The following is a 13,428-nucleotide window of genomic DNA, read 5'->3' on the forward strand; positions in this document are numbered from 1 at the left end:
TTGAATTGTTAAAATTTTACTAACGATTTTAGATGATAGGCAAAATGTTAACCCGTACTAAATGATGAGTCACGACCTGTAAGGCACATGAAGTAACCTAAAATTCCTGGCCTAGGGTTACAATTATTCTGATAGAAATGCAAATGGGTTATGCAGCCTTCATCTATAATCGTCCCTCCGAGCCCCGTATGTTTTTCCTTTTCAGGAAAAGCACCAAATGAGAGAAACTATCAAGTGCTCGAGGCTTCATACTTCAACACTCAAACACTTGTGGGACTACATAATATACACGGACATGTGTATAAATAAGGCAAAGAAGATTAAGGAAAAATCAAGCCTGAAAGAATCAAGTGCAGAGTAAAAGTCATAAACCCACGAGCCAAGGCCAAAGAAAAACCTCACTATAGTTAGGGTAAAGGCTATATACTAAAACGGGTTATAAGGAAAAACCCCGTGTCTAGTATTCTTCTTTTAAATCTGTTACAAGAAAAACAGTTACGAGAAAGTTATAGATGTAATTCAAATACATGTAAAGTTTTATTCGGAAATAGACAAGGTTCAAAAATAAAAACTTGTCAAAGTTATTTCAGAGAAACATGTGTATTCCTATTTCTTTTGTCGTATGATAATACAATTATGAAGTTGAGACGTCTTCTTCATTAAGTATTGGAATATAAAAGGGCCCTCTTTTATAAAACTCATGTTTAAATTAATCATGAGGTTAACAGAAGCATTTTTCGGAAAACAAAAATGCAAATTATTCTATAAGTCCTTAAAAATAAAGGCGAGAATAAAGCACGCACCTTATCAGCAGATATTCTGAGGTCTTCTTGTGCTTGAGTCAAATTTTGCACAAGCTCCCCAGCGTAAACTTCCTTTTGGTTTAAAAGAGCCTTTAATTCTCTGATCTCTTCACTAGTTTTAGATAGCTGCTCTGAGAAGGAGGACTCAAGACGCTCTTTGTCTTTCTCTGCTTGGTGTGAAGAAGCTTTTGTAACTGCCAATTCTGAAGTTAAAGTCCGTACTCGTTGCTCTAAGGTATTCTTGCTCTAAGGTATCCTAACTCGTGGCCTCGTTACCAAGGAACTCTCATTTTCCTCTTCTTTAGAATTTTCCTCTTCAGCAGCCTTCCTTGTCGCAGAAGAGGAACCCAAGACTATTTCCCGGGCTCTCTCTAAAGAGATATGGGTTACCAAAGGAGTACGAGTCCCCGAAGAGACACGAGAGGCTGCAACTGCTTCAGTAGTAACCCCTCGAATAGCAAATCCTGACAAAAAGAAGGATAAAAGTTAAAACAATAAAGGAGAATACAGGCACGAAAAGAACAAAATGTGAACTCTTACCATGAGTCTTTGCCTTCCAACCAAAGCGGTTAGAAAGTGTTTTCCAAGATCTACCGTCCATTGGCGCGATCTTCAGCAATTTATCTACCCAACCACGGAAATTGGGAACATCCCCCACAACTCTCATGTTGCTAAAAAAACAAGGGGGGGGGGATAAAATTAGAAAAGCTGACAAACTTGAAAGAAGAAGGTACGAGAGGGATAAAAGACCTACGTGCAAAATTCCACTTCTCAGGGAAGGGAACATTATCTTCAACCACTAAACCAACAGTGGGAGCAGCAACAAATCGGGCATATCAGCCACGATCCTTGTCATCTTCAGGGCTCACCAAAACCCTCTTACTCCTGGATACTAGTGTAAAAACACCATTACGAAAAAGCTTAGGTGAGTAAAGAAAAATCAAGTGAGGGAAAGTAAAAAGAGCTTCAGCTTTAGTGGCTAAATGCCTTAAACAAGCAACATCCCTCCATATGATTGGGCCAATTTGACCCAAGCAGACATTGAAGAAACGGCAAAATTCAAGAATGACTGGGTCGATTGCTGGTCTAAACCCTAAAGTAAAAGGGTAAGTGTAAACAAAAGAGAACCCAGTTAAATAGGAAGTAATTCTCTGATTCGGATTAGGGATAATAATGGGAAAATCATTACTCCAATGACAGTCCTTACGAACCACAAGAGTCAAAACCTCTGTAATTTGAGTAGGGTAAGCATCGACACGATCTAATGCGGAAACCTGGTTTCTAAGAGATTCCTTGTCATGGTAAAAAGACAATTATGAAGGGATTATCTCATCTACTAAAGGTTCGCGTAAAGGTTCAGAATGATCTTTACTCCTAGAAGAAGATTTGTGCGAAAGGGAACCTCTGGTTCTAGAAGAAGGACCAGAACCAGAAGAAGGCATAGACGAACCACCTCCTCGAGTAGATCTTAAACTACGAAGTCTACCTCCCCTTCTGTGCCTAACAAGGGCATTGGGGAAGGAGTCAGTAATGGAAACTCTCTCAGGGTTAGGGCTTGGAGAAGACATATCGAAGAGGAATGATCTAAGGAAGAAGTCAACAGAGATTTGGAGAAATAAGTGTTCAATAAGTTTTATGTGATAAAAGACAAGGGAAAAAAATTATATTTATACCGATAAGCAACCGCCAAAGGTAAAAGTGCGGAGGTGGAAAGACCGTAATTATGATAACTGGCACTTCGTTAATTGTGGAACATAAAAACCTTGAAAAAGGCTGCAAAAACTGCAGAGCCAATGGAAAATTGATACGTGTACGAAATATTAAATGGAAGTGACAATTGAGGCGTCAATTTTGTCATAGCATTAATGGTGACAAAAATTCTCGTTTTAATGAAATCCACTTCCCAAATATTCAATTGATGAATAAATGAAAACTGGGGGGACTATCTGTATTGGGAAAAATTGCATTTATATACGCACGTGACATGTTGAGACACGTGGACTGGTCAGATAGTCAAAAAAATTATAATTAGTCAAGAGGCACAGGCAGTAGTAGAAACGAGCAAAGGCAAAGGAAGAGGCACAGGAGGAAATTTGAAGGATTCAGCGCCCGTACCTATTTAAATCATTTATCAAAAGGAACGGATCTGACCATAATAAAGAGCGCAAATACGGAATTCGACAGACATTAAATACTGGATACGTTAGAGAATTTGTATTGATTACAATGATTGTATAACGTAGCATTCAGTGTCTTTAATTATTCATAATAGCCTCATTATGATTTGGAGGAAATGCATATCTTCAAGATATCTATAAAAGGGAGGTATCTGGTCACTTGTAAGGACAAGACACAATTGGAATATATTTTGATTCACTTGTTTTTCTCCTGAAATACACTCTGGCTACTCCAAATTACTCTCTTCTACATATTCTTTTGATTATCAATAACCCGCGTTCTTTTAAATTCTAGCTTTGGCTGAAATTCTATTTTTTGGTTAAACATTGTATGCATTCCACTGCCATTATGATAAATTTTTTTGCATATTCAAACTTCATGTACTCATGACCACTGGTTATCTCTATATGTGGATAGATTGATACACTTGCATTATTTAATTAACATGCCTTATGTCTGTATGTCCTAGCAAATGCATTCCAACTTCATGATTCATCAACTGCTTAATCTACTTTAAACATCCATACTTATATGATAATTGTTACTCTATATGTTAGGATAGACATCTACAACGTGTACTGAATAATATAGTGCTAACTTGCATATCATTGCAGACATCTACAACGTGTACTGAGTTACGGGAACACTAATGAGCCCAAAGTTACTCTACTCTTAAAGCTATACAAAAATTGTGCACTTCATGGAGCCACAAGCTAAGATTGAAACATGACTAACTGAGATTTTGTTTTGGCAATAGCTCAGTGCAAGCTATTTGTAGGCCATCATATTAACCGTTTAGTTTGAGGAGTTGAGTTTTCTACCTTTAAATTCACAATGAAATAGCAAAAACTAGAGTTAGGCCTTCTTTTCTGGCTTTGAACTTATGGAGCTTGGAGTTTTGGATGTCCACTACTCTAGAAGAGTTAACTATTTTGAGATATACTGACCAAAATAACCTCATAAAACTGAAAAAATTGTGTAACTGGAACTGGGATAAGTTGCTATGTCGTAATTATAAAGCAAAGATGCCAACTATTTACTACTTGAACAAAATGCTTACGTTTTTTTGTTCTCTGCATTAAATGGTTCCTGATAATTCTTAATTAGAGCATGATTGGCAAATTAAATTAAATTCTTAATAAGTCAAAAAGCTCATGCTATCGAAAGTTTATTAAGCCTTTTCACAGTGGTGGATTTTAACTTCATTGCCTGCCTATCATCCCAAGGAAAAGCAGCATGTTACCATAAATAATTTAACTTCATGCTTGCCTATCATCCCCAAGAAAGAGTAGCCTGTTACCATCTTAGATTCTTCGCTCATGTTGGCAACGCCCTACTAGTATACATAATAAGTAGTTTTTGTCAATATACACAATATAACTTTTTGGTTAAAGGTATTTGACTATCATCCTTGGTCCTAAGTAGCTCCGCCATTGATTACGTTGCTTAATTATCCAAGTATATAGACGTGCGTGACTATTCTAATTCAAGTCACTCACACCAAGCAGATTCTTCGATCTTGTCAATTAACTTTCAAATGCAACTTTCCATTTTATGTAGTTTTGATATAATGGAGCACTATGTTGAAAATCGCCTAAGTAGGGATATTAGGATGGAATGCAGATGACCCATTTCCAACGCAACTTGGAGGAATTCAATATTAAGTACTAGTACAATTATTTACTCAATACTCATGTCTTAATATATATTAATTTCCTGTTTTAAGTTTTAAGTTTTTTGTACATTTATTTTACACGTTAATATTTTCATCAAGTGCATCTCATATATTTACTTACAACGGTCATGGTACAAAAGCAGAAGGTTAAGTTTCTATTCTTCTTGGAGCTCAATCTGTCCACACTACTCTCCCACATCGCTGGCCAAACTGGAAATCAATGCCAGGGCTTGTAATAAAAGCCAGCTGCTCAAAATTGATTATGCATACCTTTCTCGGCCTTTTGGCTAAGATCAAGTGTAGTATCTGTTCTTATCAGTTTAATATCTGATATGTGGACTATCGATTCACATGATATTAACTTAATTTTTTAAGGGGAAGAGTCTGTTAAAGTAGCTTGCTACTTGGGCTCTTGCGCGTTGCCCATGCGTTGCACTACTGTACGGGCCTGGCGTGCCCCACCAAGTTCAGCCCAAAGTTCTGTTCGTGTTGTTCTATATTTGGTTACGAGTACACATGGTTCTTCTAGATGCGGTGTGCAAGTTGTGGTCCAGTTAGATAACTGGAGAGATACGTTGAATAACTTGCTAGTGTAAAATACCACAGCAAGTTGTGGAAAGTCAACACCAGGATATTGGGGTTGGCGACATTATTTTTCAAGCCCAAAACTTATAACCTTGGGCCAAGAATCTTCCAACTTTCATACATAATAAATACATGAGAAATTTTCAGAAACTTTTAGTGATTATTAGCTAGTTGTAGCTATCATTTATTATATTACTTCCTATAGTTATGTTTTCAGGTTTTTAAAGTGTATTCGATGTATTTAAGCTACTATATTTATGAATATAGTACCATTTCTCGGCGTGAAACAGGGGATTACAGCTAGATAGATTATTGTATTCGATTGTATTCACGATATATATTTGTGAATACAATAACGTAAATAGCGCAATTCATGGTCTATTCAGTTATTTTTAAACGGAAAGTGAATCAATTAACATAATAGACTCCTAATATAACTCAAACTCAATTATAACACACAAAATTTGTATTTTCAGTTATAAAAAAGATTCTCAATCTAAAAACACCCAAAAAACATAGCAATCTTCAGAGAAATTATATAATTACATTGAATACAGTTAAATACATAAAAATACATTGAATACATGAAGTGTAGCAGGTCATCTATAGCGCAAAAACATATGAATACATATTGCAGATACATTTGAATGCATATATATATATATATATATATATATATATATATAATTTATGTATTCAGATATATATATATAGCGAGACAGTGAATACAATGAAATACAAGAAATACATCGAGATATATTAAAATACAATGAAAAAAAGAGACAATGAAATACATAGAATACAACGAGATACATTGAAATACAATGAAAAAAAAAGGTAACAAACTCTTCAAGTTGCTCAGCCTCAAACTCTGTCGTCTTTGTTCAAGAACAACTCTAATGTCGCCTCGTCAAGAGGGCCGCGATTCTGACTCGAAACTCTCAAAAATTGGCACAAAAACGAAAGAAATTTCTTATTTTCAATAGTAGATTGTCTTCTTCTGTTAGTAATTGCGAATTTGGTAGATGAAAAATAGCAGCAATGGAGGTGGTAAGAGGCAAGAGTTGCAGTGGCCATGTCCAGATTTCATTGCAAAGCAACGACCATCAGAATGGAGTGGATCTTTCTCTCTAGGGCTTGATTTCTACATTGATTCAGAGCCCCAACCCACCGATAATGAAAATTTTGCGAGAAAATGGAGAAGAATCAGTGGAAAATAGTGGTTGTATTCATGGAGAAAGACTGGCGTTGAGAGAGAGGGGGTGGAGAAAAATCCGAAAGAATGAGAGAGAAATCTATATTACTATATATTAAAAGCACGAAGGCCTTTAGCGAAATGTCGTTTGCCTTTTTTAACCTTTTAAAATAGAGTTCACACTGGACAAAATAGTCATTTAATTATTTTCCTAATATTTAAGAGTTTAAAATCAACTAAAATTTTATTATTAAATCTAACATAAACTCCTACTTAGGTTAGAAAAACACATCTATAAAAAGAACCCTAGCAATATTTTCGACAAAAAAGCCTCCACCAACCACCCTTTATTATTTCTTTCTCCAGATTACTCCATGCCAGGTTCACATGTCAAAATCTCTGAAAGGATCACATTAAAAGACCAAGTCATTCAAGGATTATTCTATATTTTGAAGCAATCTCCATGCACTTCCAACTTGACTATAGGTAACTTTTATTTAAATCATTATTTATGATGGTTTGATTCTTGGATTGGCACTCAAGCCAGATTGTATTATTTGACGATTTAGTTTATAAACTTGATTTTGTTGTATTGGCATACCTTATAAGTTATAATATATATGATTTTGGCACATACCATTCTTAAATTTTCTTTTGTCTTTCTGTTCTTGATAGATAACGAAATTATTATTTTTATGGTGTACATGTGCTTATTCCTACTTGTAATCAGTGATTGTTGCGGTTTCTTTTAATTAAGAAAAGAATTTTAGTTGGTGTTGCTTTAATGTCAATGACATGCGGTGTTCTACTTAGTTATGAAAATTTCTATCTCTCAGTTATATGTCATTGCATCATACAGTACAAAGTTAACAATTAAGGCAGATTTGCAATTCTTTTAAGCTAAGGTTGAATTAGTTCTGCCATGTTAGTTCGATGACAACTAATTTAATATGTTGCATTCACCATTGTTAGATAAATTGTTAGGGGGGGAGGGGGGGAACCGAAGCTAAAAATGGGTCCAACCTTAATTTTCGACACATGAAAAAGGATTCCTCTATGAACCGTACTTGAACAGACGTTGTTCCCAAACCAATCACGTTTTAATTCGTTCTCTTCCTTTATTACTTCATACTAAGTTCATGTGCTTCTATTCTTCCTTATTACCCCAAGTTTTTTAACTAATCATTTACTTTTTGCAATAGGAAAAGTTGAAGAGGAACTTAAAATCTATATTATATTAAAAAGTTTTTGTTAACAACGGAAGTTAGAAGGAATAACAATTATTTGACTATGAAGGAGCTTAGAACGATATGGTGTAAGGTAGAACCGTAGAAGGAATAACAACTCTAATCCAATTATAAGTCAGTAAAAATATGAAATCTCTATATAAAATGTTGATCACTTTTTTACAACTTAAAAATAAAGTTTACCTTAAATATAACACTCATATTATATTTTTTAAATATTTAGAACTTTAAAATTAACTAAAATTTAGAGTGTTAAATTTTTTCTTAGTTAAACATTCCTAATGTTCAGGAAGTTAAAATTAGTGACTTATATTAATTCTTTCCATAATTAAATGCTGTAAAATAATTATAACTCCTTCTTTGAGATTGGAATATTTAATAGGGGTTTTGACACAATTACCCACAAAAACAAAACTATTTACCCTTGTCTACCCATTTGTTTTCTACCCATAAACTAATTACATTTCCTACCCATAGTAGGTTTTGTGGGGAATTTTTTCTTTATTCTCCAATTCTTTTTTATTTCTATGCTTCTTTTCTTTTATTTTTTATTTTTTTTCTTTTCTCTTTTTTATTTTTCTCGTTTTCTTCTTATTTTTTTTCTTTTTTTCCTTTTCTAATTTCATTTAACTTCTTTTTTTTATATTCTTTTTCTCTTCATAATCTAATTTCATTTATTGTTTTCACTATTTTTTATTATTCTTTTTTTATATTATTACTAAATAAAAATCAAATTGTGTACCAATTAAATGTAGCTAATACAGCCAAATAAATATTAACTAACATATGATACCAATATAGTATATAACTATACCAATAAGGTATACAATTGTACGCAAAGAGTTAATTTTTTTTTTAATTCAATTATTAAACTAAAATAATATCAGTTGTCAATAAAAAGTTTAAAAAATTCTAAAAGGATCTAATTGTAAGAGTATACCATTACGTTATATAGCATATTATATTTTTTTTTTTTGCATTTTCAATTTTCCCCTCACGCTGAGTAAAAGCTTAAAACAAATTAAAAGGAAAAAGGCAAGTGAATTTACGGGTAATAAGTATACTATTATAGTATATTGTATACTATTACAACATATTGTTATAGTATCTTGCATATTATTACAGTATACCATAACAATATATTGTATACTATAATAGTATACTGTTGCAGTATAACTATATACTCCTATAGTATATTAGTATACTGTAGCAGTATACTGTTTTGTAAACTATAATAGTGTACTGTTGCAGTATAACTATATACTCCTACATCATATTGTATACCGTAGCGGTATACTGTAGCCGTGTTCTTCTTCGATTTTCAACTGAAAATTTCGATCTCAATCACCTCAAATCAGCTCCAAATGCTATCCAATTTCAGTATGAACTTCCAGAAGGTACTATAAGCAATATTTAACAGCACCCACTTTGAATCAAACAAGAAATCTTCAAAAATAAAATTGAGCTTCAAGCCCAACAATGGTGGATAATGGAAAGATTCTCAAAGGATGATATTAGCATGGGACCAGAGACGTAAATGACCAGAAACTTCTGTAAATGCCATATCCACAAATATTATTACTGCCACACAAAACTAAGGATATTCTTTTGGAGTTTGAATCTCTAATTCACAACTTGAGGTTCTCTTCCAAGATTCCTTGTTTGCGGAAACTATTTCATTAAAGTTCGTACTCAACAACTAAAGCCCTTAAATATTTAATTGCATGCCAGAAAAAAAATTATGAGGTTGCTGGATAAGATAATAGAGAAAAGAAGAAAATCCAAAGAAAAGTTTGATGATTTTCTAGCTCAGCTTTTATTTGTAGGTTGCGGTTGAAAAATTAGCAGGTAATTAATTTGGGCCTATGGGTAGGAATAGTAAATAGTTTGGGCATGAGCATTAAAGGAAAAATAGTTTGGATTTAATGGGTATAAAATGAGATTTTATCTATTTAATATCTTTTCTCGACAAAAGAATCGTGAAACTCTTCTACTTTATTTTCTTTCCTTATAAAACTTGTACATACATATTCCACATGCAAAGTATGATGGGAACTTTAAATATCAATGAATTCAATAATTTTTCATAACTTATTAAATCAGAGAAGTGATTATGTTTGAATAATTTGTTTGTCTTATTAAATTTTCATGTTTTAGGAATGCTTTCTTTGCCCACGCACATTCCGCAAAGTTATATAAATGATAAATTCCTTTAACATTTTTTCTTAGTAACTAAACCTCATTACATGAATAAATATTGAAATAATTGAGGGGAAATAAATTGAAAAGACATAATATTTAATCTTTCAATTGTGTTATCCGATAAACTTTGAAAAATCCTAATAAAAGTATAATTAAACATGTTTCTGCCTTCTAGAATGAATTTGAGAATTTCTTTTCAAAGATATTTCCATAAAACTCTTAAATCTCTAAGATTGCGTTCTTGTTCAAACTAAAAGGAAGTATGATAACTTGTGAAATTGAACTAAAAAAAGAAGAAGAAAGTTTGGAATATGTTGGATTATGATTGAGGACTTCTATAAGACAGAAATTTCTCCTTTATTGAGTTAGAAATATAAAATAATACTCATATAATTTTTTTTAAAAAAAATTAATCATGGAAATAAGGTACACGCGCAACGCGCGTACACTAACACTAGTTATATTAAAAGCATGAAGGCCCTCGTTCGCCTTTTTTATTCTTTTAAAATAGAGTTCACACTTGACAAAATAGTCATTTTACTATTTTCTTAATATTTAAGAATACTCATTTAAATATTCCCTACTCTTTAGAAATAATCATTTAATTAATTTCCTGCTATATAGAAATTGTCATTTAATTACTCCTTTAATATTTATAATATGGATCTTCAATTCTTTTTGGTTCTAGAATTTCAAGCACATATTGTAGGAAAGATTATCGGTCACGACATAATAGGAAATTTTCCGTCCAACTCCATTAATATTTAGGCATATTATTAAAATTTTCCTTATAACGCTAGGAGGATCTTTTTTTAGTTAATAAAATTTTATTTCATTCGCACACAATAGGAAGGTTTCGGTTCTTTTTAGTTAATAAAATTTTCACTAATTCACATACACCACGAAATTTTCGATACTTTCAACTATATTCAAATTTAGAAGTATTAAAATTTTCACACTCGGAAAGTTTTTTTAATAAACAAAATTTTAACGAATTCACATTTCATATACACATACTAGGAAAGTTTGGTATAAACGTTTGACACTAATTCTTTATAAAATATATTAGGTGAAAACGAGCTATTTCTGAATTTCTTTTATTAGAGTCTGTTGAATAAATTTTTAAACAATTATATACACAGGTACTTCTATAAAAGAAGTTATAATTACACCTTTTCATTATTATGAAACTTTGCCTTGTTGAAGCAGCAACTACAAAATTAAGGCTTCCATATTCTCTTTTCTTGAGTAAGTTTTTTTTTATTTTTTATTTTTTTATTTAATATTAGTAGTTGAATATTGCACATATATTTGTATTAGTAGTTGAATTTTGCTTTAACACATTAGTACTTGAATTTTGCATGCATGTATTCAACCCATATATCTTTATTTTGATGTTCTTGATTGTGAATCTTGATTGCATAGTTGCCTTTTTGCATTAGAGTGTATGCTTCAATTTTTTGTCAAGTTATTTCTTCTACTATTTTTTATGCTTTTATTGGACCTTTTACTCCGTTTTTAACAGCTTTTAATAGATTTTATATTAGACAAAAAATTATTTTTCTTAAAATTATAAGAATTTATAATTAACCAAAATTTTAGTTATTGGGTTTTTAATTATTTGAACTAAGTAAGAACTAATAATATTTAATACGCTAAAATCAATTAAGATTTTGCTTTATATAAATTCTTTCTTTGTTTAAACTATATAAATTTATAATTTATTTTTAAAATCTTCATTATTCAATTAATAGGATAATGGAATGCGAATTCTCCACGTACTCTTCTCCACGTACTCTGACTTATAACAGAATGTGAATAAAATCTTTCGCTTATTTTCCGATAGCTATGTGACTAATGATTTTACTACTTCGAGTTCATACATGATTCAAGACTATTGCCGAAGAAATATCAAAAAGAGGATAAAATGTAGTTTTTTATTGGGATATTAAATCTTTTACGGAATCAAAGTTCTTTAAAAATAGCTTTACTTTAAAAACTTTAAATCTTCAAAAGTTATGTGATCTTGCTGAAACTTAAAAGAAATATGGCAACTTGTGAAACTTAAATTGAATTATAAAATTGGAATTCATTTTAAGTTACATATTGATTGAGATAATTTAGTACTTTTATGGGATAAAGTTTCAACCTTTATTGAATAACTAAATAAAACTAATAATTGATCATTTTAGAACGTAATTTTTTTTTGAATTTTATTTTATAACTTAAACATAAATTCTAATATCGAGACTAGGCACATGCGCAACACGCGTATTCTAAGACTAGTAATACAAAAAATATTTTATAGCTTAAGGGTAGGGGGTAACCATAAATAGATATTTGGGTATAAAAATCAAAAGGTAGCTATGGAATATAATTTTTTAAAAGGATATTTATTTAAAATAAATAAGGTATTAACCTTAGCTATAGGGGTAAAAATTCCTTAATACATACCCCACTTTTTGGAATAAATATTTCCCTAATATTTAACAAGACTGCACGGGCCTGGCGCACCCCACCAAGTCCAGACCAAAGTTTTATTAGCGTTATCCTATCTTTCGTTTTGAGTAGAAATGTTTCTTGTAGATGCTGTGGGCTAGTTGTGCTAAGTCCATTTAGTTAAAGGAAGAGAAGCGTTGATAAATATGACCAATTAATTGAATTTGAATTGTATGAAAACTGAGTTAACTATTAATGGAGTTGTAACCTACAATAAAATGGGGAGAAATTTAAAAATAGCCAGATTTACAACTGGTCATTCAAAAATAGCCCAGTTTCAAAAGTAATCGAAATTTAGCCACTTTTCATGTAAAGATAAATCTGAGCAAAAACATTGTTCAAAACCCGGAAAATACGCCCGTATATTATACTGGAGTTCCAGCATAAGTATGCTTGAACTCCAGCATATTATACGGGAGTTCCAGGATAATTATGCTGGAACTCCAGCATAATATGTTGGAGTTCCAGCATAAGTACACTAGAACTCGAGCATAATATACTGGAGTTCCCGCAAGTATAAATGTCCAGTATAATATACTAGAGTTTGGAGCACCGGTGCTCCAATCTCCCGTATATTATACATGAGTCAGCAAAGTATACCGGTCCAGCATAATATGTTGGAGTTCGTACACAGATGCACCGAACTCCTGTATATTATGCGGGACCGATCTCTGTTGCAGCAAAATAATGACTATTTTTCATTGACTTCGTAAACGGTGACTAGTTTTGAATGACCAGTCCGAAAACTGGCTATACCGTGCTATTTTGACAATAAAATGTGGGATTAAGCTAGTATTAGTATTTAATACCACAACAATTTGTGGAGAGTCAACACCAGGATATTGGGGGTGGTGGCATTACTTTGCATGGCCAAAACCTATAACCTTGGACCAAGAATCATCCAACCTACATACATAACAAATACATACCACTTTTTGGAATAATATTTCCCTAATAATTAAAGACTATATATTCATGAGATTGACTCAGGCACTGGATATTCATTTACCCGACCATCAGTTTTTTATTCTTCTTCGTAGAAAA

General features: G+C 32.1%; 1 non-coding gene across 1 annotated transcript; it reads left to right on the forward strand.

The window, feature by feature from the left end:
* Nucleotides 1-4,922: 4,922 nt before the first annotated feature.
* On the forward strand, nt 4,923-5,118 carry LOC138886662 (U2 spliceosomal RNA). Its single transcript, XR_011405710.1, has one exon. It is a non-coding gene; the product is annotated as a U2 spliceosomal RNA (small nuclear RNA).
* The last annotated feature ends 8,310 nt before the right edge of the window (nt 5,119-13,428 follow it).

Source organism: Nicotiana sylvestris, chromosome 2 (assembly GCF_000393655.2).
Source record: "Nicotiana sylvestris chromosome 2, ASM39365v2, whole genome shotgun sequence".
Taxonomy (NCBI): domain Eukaryota; kingdom Viridiplantae; phylum Streptophyta; class Magnoliopsida; order Solanales; family Solanaceae; genus Nicotiana; species Nicotiana sylvestris.